The sequence below is a fragment of the Cavia porcellus genome, unplaced genomic scaffold (assembly GCF_034190915.1).
Source record: "Cavia porcellus strain 051 isolate PalLab524CR breed Dunkin Hartley unplaced genomic scaffold, mCavPor4.1 scaffold_32, whole genome shotgun sequence".
In the NCBI taxonomy this organism is placed as follows: Eukaryota; Metazoa; Chordata; class Mammalia; order Rodentia; family Caviidae; genus Cavia; species Cavia porcellus.
This window is the reverse complement of record NW_026947515.1, coordinates 19,521,877-19,535,708: the sequence shown is the minus strand read 5'-3', so window position 1 is coordinate 19,535,708 and position 13,832 is coordinate 19,521,877. Positions and strand designations below refer to the sequence as shown.

General features: G+C 38.0%; 1 pseudogene; it reads left to right on the top strand.

The window, feature by feature from the left end:
* Positions 1-12,472, top strand: part of LOC100729438 (ADP-ribosylation factor 2-like) — a 31,865-nt pseudogene extending 19,393 nt beyond the window's left edge.
* The last annotated feature ends 1,360 nt before the right edge of the window (positions 12,473-13,832 follow it).

Below are 13,832 nucleotides of genomic sequence, written 5' to 3'. Positions count from 1 at the left end.
CCAATCGGCACCTCCTACATCATCAATGCCCGCCCTAAGTGCCACTCCAGTCGGAAATTATATGTATATCCCATGCCCCACATTCCGGCAGAGAAAGCCAGAGAACTGATATCTAGAATAGGTAACTCAAAAAATTAGACTCCCCAATCAAAAAAATATGCAAGTGAAATGAAGTACAGATGTCTGATAAATACATGAAGAAATGCTCAATACTCATGGCAATTAGAGAAATGGAGATTAAAGCAATGCTGAGATTCATCTTAGCCCACAATGGCCATCATCAAGAAATCAGATAGTAACAATGCTGTCAAGGTAATAAAAATGCAATCAAGGCTGTAGGTAAGAAGGAACCTGTTCTACATGGTTGGTGGTTATGTAAACTCGTACAAGCTGTCTTAGTTACTTTTCTCATTGCTGAGACAAAATACCCGACACTCTGAGTTAAAGGAAGGAAGGTTTATTTAACTCATAGTTAATCGGCTGGCTCCAAAGCAGATGGGCATATGGCAGAGGGGCAGCAGTTCATGGCAGTGGAAGACAGGAAGACAATGAGAGAGCAGGATAAGCCTCTTTCTGTCCCTTGTATTATATGCAGTCTCCTGGGATTAGGGTGGTGCCAGTCCAATCAGAGGACTGATCCAGCAGTCACCGATCTTTAATTCCAGCATTGCACTACAAGTCAATCACATATTCTAGAATCATCTACCTCTGAAAAAGCCCTGTGACTGCATGAGATTTTGGGAGGACATCTCGATACAAACCATAATACAAGCATTATGGAAATCAGCATAGATGTTCCTCAAGAAACCAAAACTAGAAATTCCATTTCACCCAGGTGTTCACTCTCTAGGTTATCTTCCTGAAGGTGTTAAACACATTGTATTACAGTGACACATGCACATCCATGTTTATATCTATGCAATCATAGTTGCTAATTTGTGGAAGCATCCTGTATGTCCATCAGTGGGTCAATGGATAAAGAAAATGTATTTTACACACAATGGGATACTACTCTGCCATAAAGAAGGATAAACGTGTCATTTATAGGAAAATGGGTGCACTTTGAGACCATAATGTTAAGTGAAGTAATCAGACATACAGCCTTAAATATTGTATGGTTTCCCTTGGGTCAGAAATGCAATACATGAATAAAGAGCAAAATAAAGAGAGGGAGATAAATGTTTCTCAGATGTGAAGGGCATCAAGGGATGAAGGGAGGGGCAATAGGAGAGGGAAAGGGATTGAAAAAAAGGAACTAACTCTGCCAGAAATATAAACATGTACGAGTAAAGATAAAAGGTAACAAGTGAAGATGAGGGGAAGTGATTTATTTTTTTAATTTGTAAAAGACTTAGGCATCCTGAGAAGAGGTTGGAGATATCTGAATGGAGGAGAGGGTGACAATAATAAAAAATTCTACAATCAAGCTCTATTGGATCTAGCACATAAGCGGAGGAAAGTGGCAGTGACCAGTTGTCCCCATCCATTGTCCAATGTGAAGGGAGGAAATGTGAGTGCAGATGTAGCTAAGAGTTTACATCGTGTGGTGGGAAGTGGAAGTCCTGTTCCATGGATAGGACTTTTCTCTGAAATATACTGAAATATACTGTAAAGTCTTGTGCTGTGACAGAAAAGGAGTCGACTTGTTAGAAATTGGAAACAGAAGTAGTTGGGAGATACAGGCATGGTGAATAGCAGAATAAGCTAACATATTCTCTTTGTAAACTATAGATCTTTGACAAAGTGCTTTATAAATTAAAAAGTATTGTGTAAACGTTAGTTGAAATGATTTTGAATTTAATAGCAAAAATTAAAAAGTTGGTTTTTTTTTTCCATCTTCCCAATTTAGGTTTCAATGTGGAGACAGTAGAATATAAAAATATTAGCTTCACAGTCTGGGATGTTGGTGGCCAGGACAAAATCAGACCTTTGTAGTGACATTATTTCCAGAATACCCAAGGTAAAGACTGGAATTGTGAGTATCATGTACGTTTGCAGATGGATTCTTGCAGTGGTACTGGGTTCTCTGTTTTCTTTGGGCTATCAGTCATTCGCTGTCTTTTGCTAGTCTCCTTACCTTTACTAGAAAGATGTCTTTTTGAAACATGATCCCTCTAGCCCCTAGAAAAGGGGCTTGGGCTTTGACTCCTCCTCATCTGGAATGGTTAGAAGATGTTTACTGTATCTTAATGAATTTCATCTTTTGGTTAATTTAGAATATGGTGTTCCTTAGATGAAGTACCAGTTTTTGAAGAATTTGAATTCAGGGCCTGGGGATTTAGCTCAGTGGCATAAGCGCCTGCCTTGCAAGTGTGTGGTCGTGAGTTTGATCCCTGGTACCGATAAAAAAGAAAAAGACAAAAAAACAAAACAAAAAAAGAATTTGAATTCAGTTAACTCTTTTAAACCTATCAAGAATATCTGAAGATCATGCTTCTAGAGAAAAAAGAGATGAATAAGAATGGTCAGAACTCCATATCCCGAATCATGGCATCTTGTGTGGCTTTACTACTGCTCTTCTGTTTTATATGTGCATGATGCAGGAATATTGCAGAACATTACCTCATTTTTTTTTGTCTTTTTCTTCTTTATCGGTATCGGGGATCGAACTCACGACTGCCTGCTTGCAAGGCAGGCGCTTATGCCGCTGAGCTAAATCCTCAGCCCCTACTTCATTTTTTTAATCGGAGGTTTCTTAAAACTAAGTTTTATTGTAGTTACTCATCAGTCTATTTGTACCTTTGCATTGGCTATATTTTGGATAAATCAGGTTTTATTGAGTATTGCCTATTAAGATACTCATAACTGCCACATTACTTCTATACCTGGTTCTTACGTGCAGTCTTCACCATATGGCATCTACAAATTACTCATTTTAGAGTTTAGTTCGAGTATATTCATTTTGAAGATTTTTGCTACTGTTGTTTTCATTTCATATGTTTGCTAGTGAAGCCTTACATGCATCAGTTATTGCAAAGCAAACACCCAAGTCAGGTATCCTTTTTTATCTTATATCATTGTTTAAGCTGTTACCCTTGGGTTTTTTTTGTTGGTACCAGGGATCAAACTCAGGACCGCCTGCTTGCATGACTGGTGCTTATGCCGTTGAGCTAAATCCCCAGCCCCAGCTGTTACCTTTGGACCTTAATTCTGTTTACAGTTAGAGTACCTTTCTTTTTTTTTTTTTTGTCTTTTTCCTTTTTATCGGTACCAGGGATCGAACTGACGACCACCTGCTTGCAAGGCAGGTGCTTATGCCGCTGAGCTAAATCCCCAGCCCTAGAGTACCTTTCTTCAATACAGTGTAACTTTAAAACTTTTTCTAGTGGGAAATTTAAAACAAATGCAAAGAAAGAAAGGATAACCCGATGAACCTCATATGCCATCACCTGTCTGTCCTCTGATGTCTTTTACCTATACATCTTTCAGTGCTCATTTGGTTGTTTTTATAAGCATAATCTTGTAATAATACTATTCTAAAGTTAATGATTCTGTTCTATCTAATACCCAGTCCTTATTCAAGTTTCCTATTTGTATCAGATGTTGCTTTTCTGTGTTTGATTTATTCACTTCAGGATCAGAGTTCTTATGATATATTTTGTTTCTCTGTCACTTTAGTCTCTTACTCTACAGCAGTTCCCTTCTCTTTTTTCTATGCCTTTGTTGTTGTTGTTCTTAAATGTTTATCCTACATTCTGGATCTTGGAGTTTTCTTTAATGTAATGCCGTTTAATTTGTGTATCTATATGTGGATTTCCACTAAACTGGTAGCTTGTGATAATCTTGATTAGATTGTAGTTCTTTTTCTAAACAAGAATACTTCATAATATTATAATTTTTTTTTCTTTTTTGTCTTTTTCATTTTTATCGGTACCAGGGATCGAACTCATGACTGCCTGCTTGTAAGGCAGGCACTTATGCCGCTGAGCTAAATCCCCAGCCCCAATATTATAATATTATAACACTTTATAACAAATACGTTTGGTCATCACACTTAAATTTATTTTTTCTAAACAAAAATTTGCTTACGTGTGTGTGTGTGTGTGTGTGTGTGTGTGTGTGTGTGGATGTGTGTGTTTTGTTTTGTTTTGAGTCAGGGTCACGTTGTGTAGTTCAGGCTGCCCTTGAACTCACTATGTAGCCCAGGCTGACCTCAAACTCATGGTGATTCTGTTGCCTCAACCTCCTGAGTGCTGAGATTACAGGCGTGTACCACCACACTCACTTTAAAAGAACTTATAGTGATAAAATACACATAGCATAAAATTTACCAGTTTAGTCATTGTTAAGTGTACAATTCAGTGGCACTAGGTACACTGACTGTATTTTGTAACCGTCTGCACTATCATTTTCCAGAACTTTTCATCACCCTCAGTAGAAACTCCCCGCTAATTAAGGAGTAACTGCCGTCCTTCCTACCTTCCTTGCCTAGTAGCTTTACTTCTTTTTGTCTGTTCTACTACTTGCTTATTTTGGATAGTTTGTAAAAGTGGAACCATAATGATCGTCCTTTTCTGCCTAGATGTCTGCTTTCTTCACTTAGCATAACATTTTCAAAGTTATCCATACCACACCATGTGTGAGAATCTCATTCTTTTTGTGACTGAATAATACTGCATTGCTTGGAAATAGTGCATTTTGTTTCTGTATTGAGGGACACTTTGGTTGATCCTACTTTTAAGCCATTATAAATAATATTGCTTTCAACATTCATGTGCAGCTATTGATTTGAGTTCTTGTTTTCAGTTCTTTTAGGTCTGTGTGTATGAGTGGAATTGCTGGATAATTGTTTTTGTTTTTATTGTGGTAAAATACATATGCAGGAAATTACCATCTCAACTATTTTTTATTGTCTTTTTAAATTTTTTTTTATTTTAAAGAGGGTAAAATTGAACACAACAGAACAGAACAAAACAGAACATAAGAAAGCAATGTAAAAGACATAAATTTCAAAGTAATACAATCAGAGATCTTCACTATCGATTTTATTGTCTGTTTTCTTCCAAATAGTTGACCGTATCTTCACATACAGAGAATTCATATGAAACAACATAGTATAGAACTGATCTGAACAAGATGAGGAAGGCGTTTTAGGTCTTCAAGATCAGACAACAGGGAAGTCAACAATGGCTGTCATTGTGTCTCTCATTCTCTTCAAAATAGCTGTCCATACCTTCATGTATGTTAAGATTAAACAAAACAAAACAGGCTAAAATCACTCTGAACAAAGAACAATAGTATTGCTGAATTTCACATCATGACACTACGGGATCAGCACTGGGTACTGTAGTGTCTCGTTTTCTTCAAAGTAGTTGTTCATTTCGTCATGCCTTATGTGATCAGTTCTCATAAACTGTTTATAGGTTCTACACATGCATGAGTCTCTACATGTATTTTTTTTTTTTTTTGTCTTTTTCGTTTTTATCGGTACTAGGGATCGAACTTACGACTGCCTGCTTACAAGGCAGGCGCTTATGCCGCTGAGCTAAATCCCCAGCCCCTTTACATGTATTTTTATCCTTTCTGTTTTAGAGGGAGAAACAAAACAAAGCAAGAAAAAACAAAACATAATCCTATAAAAACATGAAACAAAAAAGTCAAAAACTACAGTACAAGGTGTTCTACAATAGTTACAGTGTCTCTTGTTATCTTCAATAGAATTGTCAATATCATCAGGCATAGTATAATTGTATATAGCAGTACATAACAATATTAATAAAAACATTTTAGATAGTGTAAAACTTCAAAAGCAGGTAATAGTCAAACCAGAGTGGGTATCCTAGTGAATCTTGTCATCTTCAGTGTAGTTGCCTATACTCTCAGGCTTGATACTATCAATCATAACAGATTTAAATAAAATCTGTCGATACCAAACAACAATCTAACAAACCAGATTCAACTAAGATCAGTCATGGTGAAACAATATAAGTTACACAGGGCTTCAGATTAAGTTAATAGGAAATTAACTATTTTTATGTATAGAGTTCAGTGGTATTAAATTCATGTAGAACGTTGCACAATCATAGCCATCCCACCCATCTTTATATCTCTTTTTTTCTTACATTATAGCGATTCTGTACCCATTAAATAGTAGCTCCCCATTTTCCCCTTACTTGAGCCCCTGGCAACCACTGGGTTTCACCTGGGCTCCAATAATATCAGCCTAATTTCTGCATAATAAAATTCACCTTCACTTAACAATGTTGGCATCTATTGAAGACTTTTGCCTGTATTTCATTTAAAGTTATAAAGTGGAGGTTTCACTAAATCTTGGTATTCCTTCTATATTTATTAGTTAGCATCTTTCTAAACTAAGAATTCCCTTATCAAATATTTGTTTTTTCTGAAATATAGTTTATACCTGGAAGGCAGGAAAAATGCTTTATTATTTACTGATTTTCAGATACACTCAGGGCTTCCATGATAAAGCTTAGATTTTTAAAATTATTTTGTATTTCTGTGCATTGCAGACAGTATTTTTTTTTTTGACACTAAGAGTGTCCATTTATCTTGGGTTGGTACTGACTAGCTCAGCCAAACCCTTGCAGTTTTTCATCTGCAATAAAACTAGTACACTTGGGCTTGAACCACAACTCTGCTATGAAATTGTGGAAAAATTAGAAAATCTTTTCTATTTCCATATCCTTGTCTTAAAATGAGGATAATGCCCACTGCCTACCTCCCTGGCTTAAGTGAGATTACTTTTATAAAATGCTCAGTTCTGTGGCTGGGAGACAGTAGGCACTCAGCAAAATGAGGTTTTAATTTCATCATTCTCTAGCATGATTTTTTTTTTTTTACACCTTACTCAGAATTTTCACATTCAAAGGAATGTGAAGTGCCTTTTTGTCTTCAATTTTCTATTTATAACAGGCTGATTTTTTATCGAATTTCAGTGAGTGTTGCTTTAATGGCAGAGAGCTAACTATTTTCTTGGGCCTTGGGATAGGTAATTTGGATGTTTCATGAAATAGCAAATGGGACCTATTTGAAGTTAGATTTGCTGTCTCTGGCTGGATCAAATGTCTCAGCCAAGAGTAGTCTTGGATGCGCCCCTATTATTTTTGCCAACTTCCTAAAGATCAGGCTTTCTGAATTTAAATTTTCATCAGTGTAGTGAGCATGACTGAATTTAATGAATGCTTTCTGCTCTCTATTAAGACATTTAACTGTGTAGGTTTTGACTGTAGAAATTGGAATTGGAGCTGTTTATGTAATTTCTTAATTGACGTACAAAATGCGTAAAATGCTCTGCTCTCGTGTGCAAGGAGTTTTTCCTTGATTATAAGTTTATTTTAATTAAGTTTATTTATTTGGTTTAGTTATTTTAATTTGTTCAATGGTAGTATGTCTATCTGGTTGAAAAATAAGAAAAGGGGAAAAGGGTTCAGAGTGAAGTTACCATCTTATTCCTCAGTTCCCGTCCCATAGACAGCTTTTATTTCATGTATATCTGTCTAGACATATTTTATGCATCTATATCTGCATATATCTTCTCCTTTAAAAGCATCTAATAGTGTACGATTCATATGTAAATGTGTCTTTTCTCTTAGATCAGAAGTCTAGTGTTAGGTTCTTCAGTAAGGATCTATTAAAAAACTATAAAATAGGACCTAATATTACAATTTTTAAATTTTTATTAGGAATGGCAAATAACCTTGTCAGACTCTTCCCTTTCAGTGTTACATTAAAGACTAAGAATCTACTTGAATTTCTGAATAACTTGGATGTTATAATTAGGGTCCAGAACTTATGGTAGCATACCAAACCTTTAGGAAACTTTTGAATGTTTTGCATTTAAAAATTTTTAATCTACTGTGCTATAACAAATGACTTTGACTCATATACAAGCCCCAAACATGCAGGAAGTGTGGCATAGGCTGCCTGGAGGCACAGAGCAGAGGGCACAGGGCCAACCCTAGTTTTCTCTTCTAGACAAAGCCGTAGAATTTCATCCCAAACACACTCGGGCGATGTGGTAGACAGCTCCTGTCCATTTCCTCTGTAGACTCCTGTAGCTGTTTCTTTTCTCTTTCAGTTTAGCAGTGATAGCATTTGTGCAGGTTTCAGCCCCCTTGCTCAGGTGAGATGTGGTGGTCTCTTTCCTTAGCTTGTCCCAGGTGTCTCCCAGGGATTTTTCTGATGCTGTAGTGTAAGCTGCAAAGAGTTATGATGACACCTGCTTCTGGAGTTTCATCAGTTTCACAGTTAAGGACACAGTCCTCTGTGAGGTTCCATTGCAAGTGTGAGGACCAAACTACTTTCCTATCCAACTAGACGGCTACATATTTGACCACACTCAATACCCCTGCAGGTTCACTAGTTTCTTAGAATGACTCATAGAACTTAGGAAAGCAGTATACTTAAAATTACAGTTTTATTATGGCAAGGTTATAGAGATGAACCAGTCAAAGGCAGAGATAACCTAGATCTGAGAGGTACCAAATACAAGGTTGTCCACTCCCAGTGGAGTCAGGGTATGTTACCTTTCTAGCACATCAATGTGTGGTAGTGTGCTAGGTGCTACTAACCTCAGTATTTACTCAAGTTTTGCTATGCAGTTTTTGTTAGGACTTAATTGCCTGTGTGTGACTGAGTCAATCACTGACCATGTGAGTGAAACAGCCCCCAGTCCCTGTTCCCTTTCCCAGAGTGATCTTGTTAGCATAAACTATCAGTTGTGAGCCTACCGTGATGGAAATTCCAGGGAAAGACCAATTAAACTATTTGTTATAGAGATGGCCATGGAGCTCTCTTTAGATTCACCCAAAGTGACCTAAAAGTATAGATGGCCCAATACTTGTTGAATTCCTCCTAACCATTAGAGGACAGGTACAAATGAACATTTCCCCTTTTTGCCCCCTGGGTGTGTAATTCCGAGAGGTTTTTCATGTGGCTTCCAACAACTCCACCCACACTGGGCACTGTCATAGGGGTGGCTACCTGGATCACTCATCAGTGTATCAGTTGTCTCTCCTTTTCCTGTTTACTTCCTCCAGCCTGATCCCTGTGATCACTTCTCAGGTCAGACATTTGCATCTGAGCCTTTGTCTCAAGCTTGACTTTAGGTGGACCAGCCCTAGAATGTACTTACTATACTAAACTGTCTTTTTCAAAATCCTTGTCTCTGATGTAAAAAGTAAGGGACTAAGAAATAAACCTGTTTCTCTATGTATTCTTGTTATTGTTAAGCTGGTGAATGACTGTGATATTCCTGCAAAAGATTAAAATATAGAGTCAGCTTTCTTACTCTGGAGATTATATGTCCTTTCATATCATTTGCCTTCAGAAAAACCATACACATAAGCTGGTAAAACTGTACAGATATATAAACAGCTGTTCTTTGCAAGATCACAATAATAACCTGCTTACGATTTCTTTCCAGGTCTGATTTTTGTAGTTGACAGCAATGACAGAGAACGGGTCAATGAAGCCCGTGAAGAACTAACTAGAATGTTAGCAGAAGACGAGCTCAGAGATGCAGTTTTATTAGTGTTTGTAAATAAACAGGTATGTTGTTGGCTTTTTGAACACTGGAACTGAAAGTTACTATCAGATACCCCAGATATGTAGATATGTAAACTAGATGTCTGCCTCCTTTCTCCCAGCCATAACCTCTCCCACCAATTCCTTCTTAGAATGTCTTATATTCATTCACTATTTCAATAAATAAATATTAAGCTGGCTGTAGTGGCACATGCCTGTAATCCAAGGAGCTGAGGCAGGAAGATTGCAGCGAGTTCAAGGCCAGCTTGGGCTACATAGGTGAGTTCATCGAGAATCTGCCAACCTCCAGGCTTTATTTTAGATATTGGGTATGTACTAATGAGTAAGGCAGATAAAATGTTCTTAGAGTTGGCATTCCAGTGGGAGTGGAGACAGTAAATAATACGTAATGTGCCAGGTGGTAAGTGCTGAAGAGAAAGGTAAAGCAGAGCAAGGAGGCAGAATGGCCTAATGAGGTGACGTGAACAAGGAAGGAAGAACCCAAGTGGTTCCAGGAACAGAATGAGAAGAGGCCAGAGAGGAAATGAGACTGGATCATTTAGGGTCCGAGGGTCTTATAAAAGCAGACCCTGTTCAGGGTATGTTTAAAAAGCAATTCAGAATATCAAGTAAAATATTCCAATCCTACTCTTTAGAATAAAATATTATCAAATGTCTTCTATCTCTTTACAGACATGTATAAGTATATAAGTGATCATGTGATCTTCATTTAAATTCCAGAGGTCACAGTATCCATTCTATTTTGTAGCCTTCTTTTTTACTTAGCAGATCTTTGATTTCTTCCCATGTCACAGCATCTGTTTCTTCCTCATTCTTAAGTGGTAATATAGTAAACTTAGTTTGAGCTTTCTGTGTGCCAGACATGGTTCTAGACCAGTGATGACAAACCTTCTAGAAACATGTGCCCAAACTTCAACCCCAAACCCACTTAATCATTGCGAAGTACCAACACTGCAATTAGATCTGAATCCTGAGGTTTCACTTTAGAAAAAACATCTAACTCATATACTAACATCTTTTGTTTTAAAAACAAATAACATGCATGCCATAAGTTTGTCACCACTGTTCTAGACACTTAGCTTACATCAGGAAACAAGATAAAGATTTCCTGGTCTCATAGAGCTTATATTCTTGTTAGGGGAGTATCAAATATACTAAATAAATAATTTTTTAATATGGTCACATAGGGTAGGTACTATATTTAGAAGGTGGAGCAGAAGGCAACATGAGATTTGGGGTCTACAGGGCTTGTAGACCATCATAGAAACGCTGGCTCTTACCTCAACAGAAGAGCTATGATGGCTTTTGGTAGATGTATTTGATCTTACTTTTACTGATTACTGAGTTGAAAAAGAGTTTGGGGAGTAAGAATGGAAGTATGGAGACCAATCAGGAAGTTATTTCAGTAATCCAGGTCAGAAATTATTGGAGTTGGATCAAGGTGATAGCAGCGGAGGTGGTGGTAGGTAGTCTGCATATATTTCATGGTAGGATTGTTGGGGTTCCTGACAGAATGGCAGTGGAGTTTGACAGAAAAATACAGTTAAGTGTGATTTTAAGGTTTCTGCCTTGAACAACTGAGGTAGAGAAAACTAGGTTTGGGCATGTTTAGGAGAAAGAGCATATCTCATTGTGTAGACACAGCATGATAAACTGACTTTTGTGTTCTTTTCCAAGGATCTTCCCAATGCCATGAATGCAGCAGAAATAACGGATAAGCTCGGCTTACATTCCCTGCGTCAGAAAAACTGGTATATTCAGGCTACTTGTGCTACCAGTGGAGATGGGCTTTATGAAGGCCTAGACTGGCTCTCCAACCAACTGAAAAACCACAAGTGACCAGAAGCAGTTCATCCCCTGTGCACTGTGACAGAATCAGCTGGCCTCTTCTGTGTGCATGTGTGCAAGTGAGGAGCCCGTGTGGTTGTGTGGCTGGGAGTGGGGGCAGTTTTCTCACACCGTGCCTTATACATGCTGAAGAAAAACCAGTCTACATTGGAAACACTACCTTCCATTTCAGTAGCTTTGCTAATCATTTTTACGATTGGTGGAAGAACTGAAAGAGAGGGTTCTCTAGTGTGTGATCGCCAAAATGGTCTTCAGGGTAGAAAGGAGAATTGGAAGGTGGACAGGATCAGTTGTAGTCTGGTATCTTTGCACACCATGAGTCCTGTTGGACTTGCTATCCTTTTGTAAAAAGGGAGGAGTGAATCACCCTTTCCATTACTGTCAGAGTAGCAGCTCACTTTTTGGTGCTTTAAAACAGATGGTTCGCAAGAAAAAAAGGTACGTGCTTACTGAAAGTGTGAAGTAGTTCAGATTGGAATGTTCCTGTAAGTTCTATTTTAGCCCAGACTCCCTGGTTGAACATGTTTTACTTACAGAAATCAGTGATCTTTTCACTAGAATTTCAGGGCTGTAACACTAGTAGAAAATTTTCCATCCCTTCTGTTGGAGACTGTGTGAAGCAGTCGCAGTGGAGCTTTTATGGAGCCCAAGCCCGCAGTGAGTGAGGGTTGGGTGGAGGAAGTGAGGTGAGGTCACATTTGTGTTCTGACGTCATCATGTCAGGTTCCAGGATCTGAGGCTGCTGTCCCCACTTCCCTCATCTGTGCTGATGCTTCTGCTTGGGAAGCAGGAGGCTCACTGTTGGGTGATGTTTCTGTCATCACGAACAGCTGTCTTCATTCGTCTTGAGCTTTTGGTTAGTTTCTGACCCCAGAACTTATATCTGTAAGTTTTGAGATTTTATCTCAAAGAAAGTTAATTTGGGGAAATGAAGTACCTTGTAGCCCCTGGTATTATCCTCCAGTTGGTGCTAAATTTTCCTATGAAAAACATCTCTTGTTTACACTACTCTCCATGGCACTGAGTCCTTTTCTTAATGGCAAGAATGTCTTAGACACTGTTTGGAAACATGTTTTATGTTGTCCTCTAAATATTAATAAAAATGGTCTGGAGATGAGCTGGGTTTCCTCAGTCTGAGCTCTTTTGTACAGACAACTATTGGCCACATTGGTAACTAAGTACTCCCACTATTAAACCTTTGAAAATTCCTTTTTAAAAACTCTTGATTCAAATTAAAGGAATGGGATAGTGTAAGGTAAGTTTTTAATAAAGGTAAATCCTGTTTACTGGTAACAATGAAGTTATACTAGGAAAACATTTCGTGGAATGGTAAATATGGGAGCCAGAGATTTAGCTCAGACTGGTAAGCGTGAGGTCATGAGTTCCATCCTTGGTACCAAAAAAAAAAAAGGCAAATGTGGGTACAATAGTTTCCTTTTTATAATTTTTTTTTATTTTAAAGAGAATAAAATAAAAACAGAATAAAGCTAATCAAAACAAAATAGTGTGATATAGGATTTCAAAACAAAATAATAGGGAATCAACAGTGGTTAAATTAATATCTTTTTTTGCCTTTTTCCTTTTTATCGGTACCAGGGATCAAACTCACAACTGCCTGCTTATAAGGCAGGCACTTACACTGCTGAGCTAAATCCCCAGCCCCATAAATTAATATCTTTTGTTGTCTTCAAAATAACTGCCCATACCATCAGACAAAGTAAATCCAACAAAACACAACAGAATAGAACCAATAAAAACAAAACAGTGAATGCAATTCAGGATTCAAAACAAGATAATAGTACATCCAAAATGGCTACCATAGTAATCTTGATATCTTTGAAATAACTGCCCATACCATCAGATATAAAATCAAAACAAAACAATTAAAATGATATAGGTCTGTAAAACAAGATAATAGGGAGTTAACAATGGTTACCACCTTCCGAAGGAGATTCCCCATAGATGTTATATTGCCTATTGTTATCCTCTAAATAGATTTATCAGACTACTGGCTTTAGGCCTGTAAAGTCAATGGAACATTAAACACTTCAAGAATTAAGTTGTATTTTACTTCAATAGCTATGATCTCAGCTTATATTTCTCTGGATAAGCCAGTGGCTTATGGAGGTTGGGGGGCACCTTGGGTCTTCTTGTCTCCCAGCCCCTGTGCCAGAAGGGACTGGCATCCGGTCCCCCGCCTCCCCAACAGCCCGCACATGATGTAGAGTTACAGGAAAGGGCTGGTCCCTGGTTTTCCTCCACTGCCCATGCACGGTGCCGACACGGGCAGTGGAGGAAAACCGGGCATCTGGTTCTCTTCCCTGCAGCCCACATATGGCACCAACCTGTAATATTTTTCTTGAAAATATTAACCTGAAAGAATGCTAATTGTAGACCTGGCAACCAAATCCAGATTTGATTTGTTACCATGGAGTAATTCTTTGAGAAACCTTTAGATTGTGTGCCTCAGCAATCTA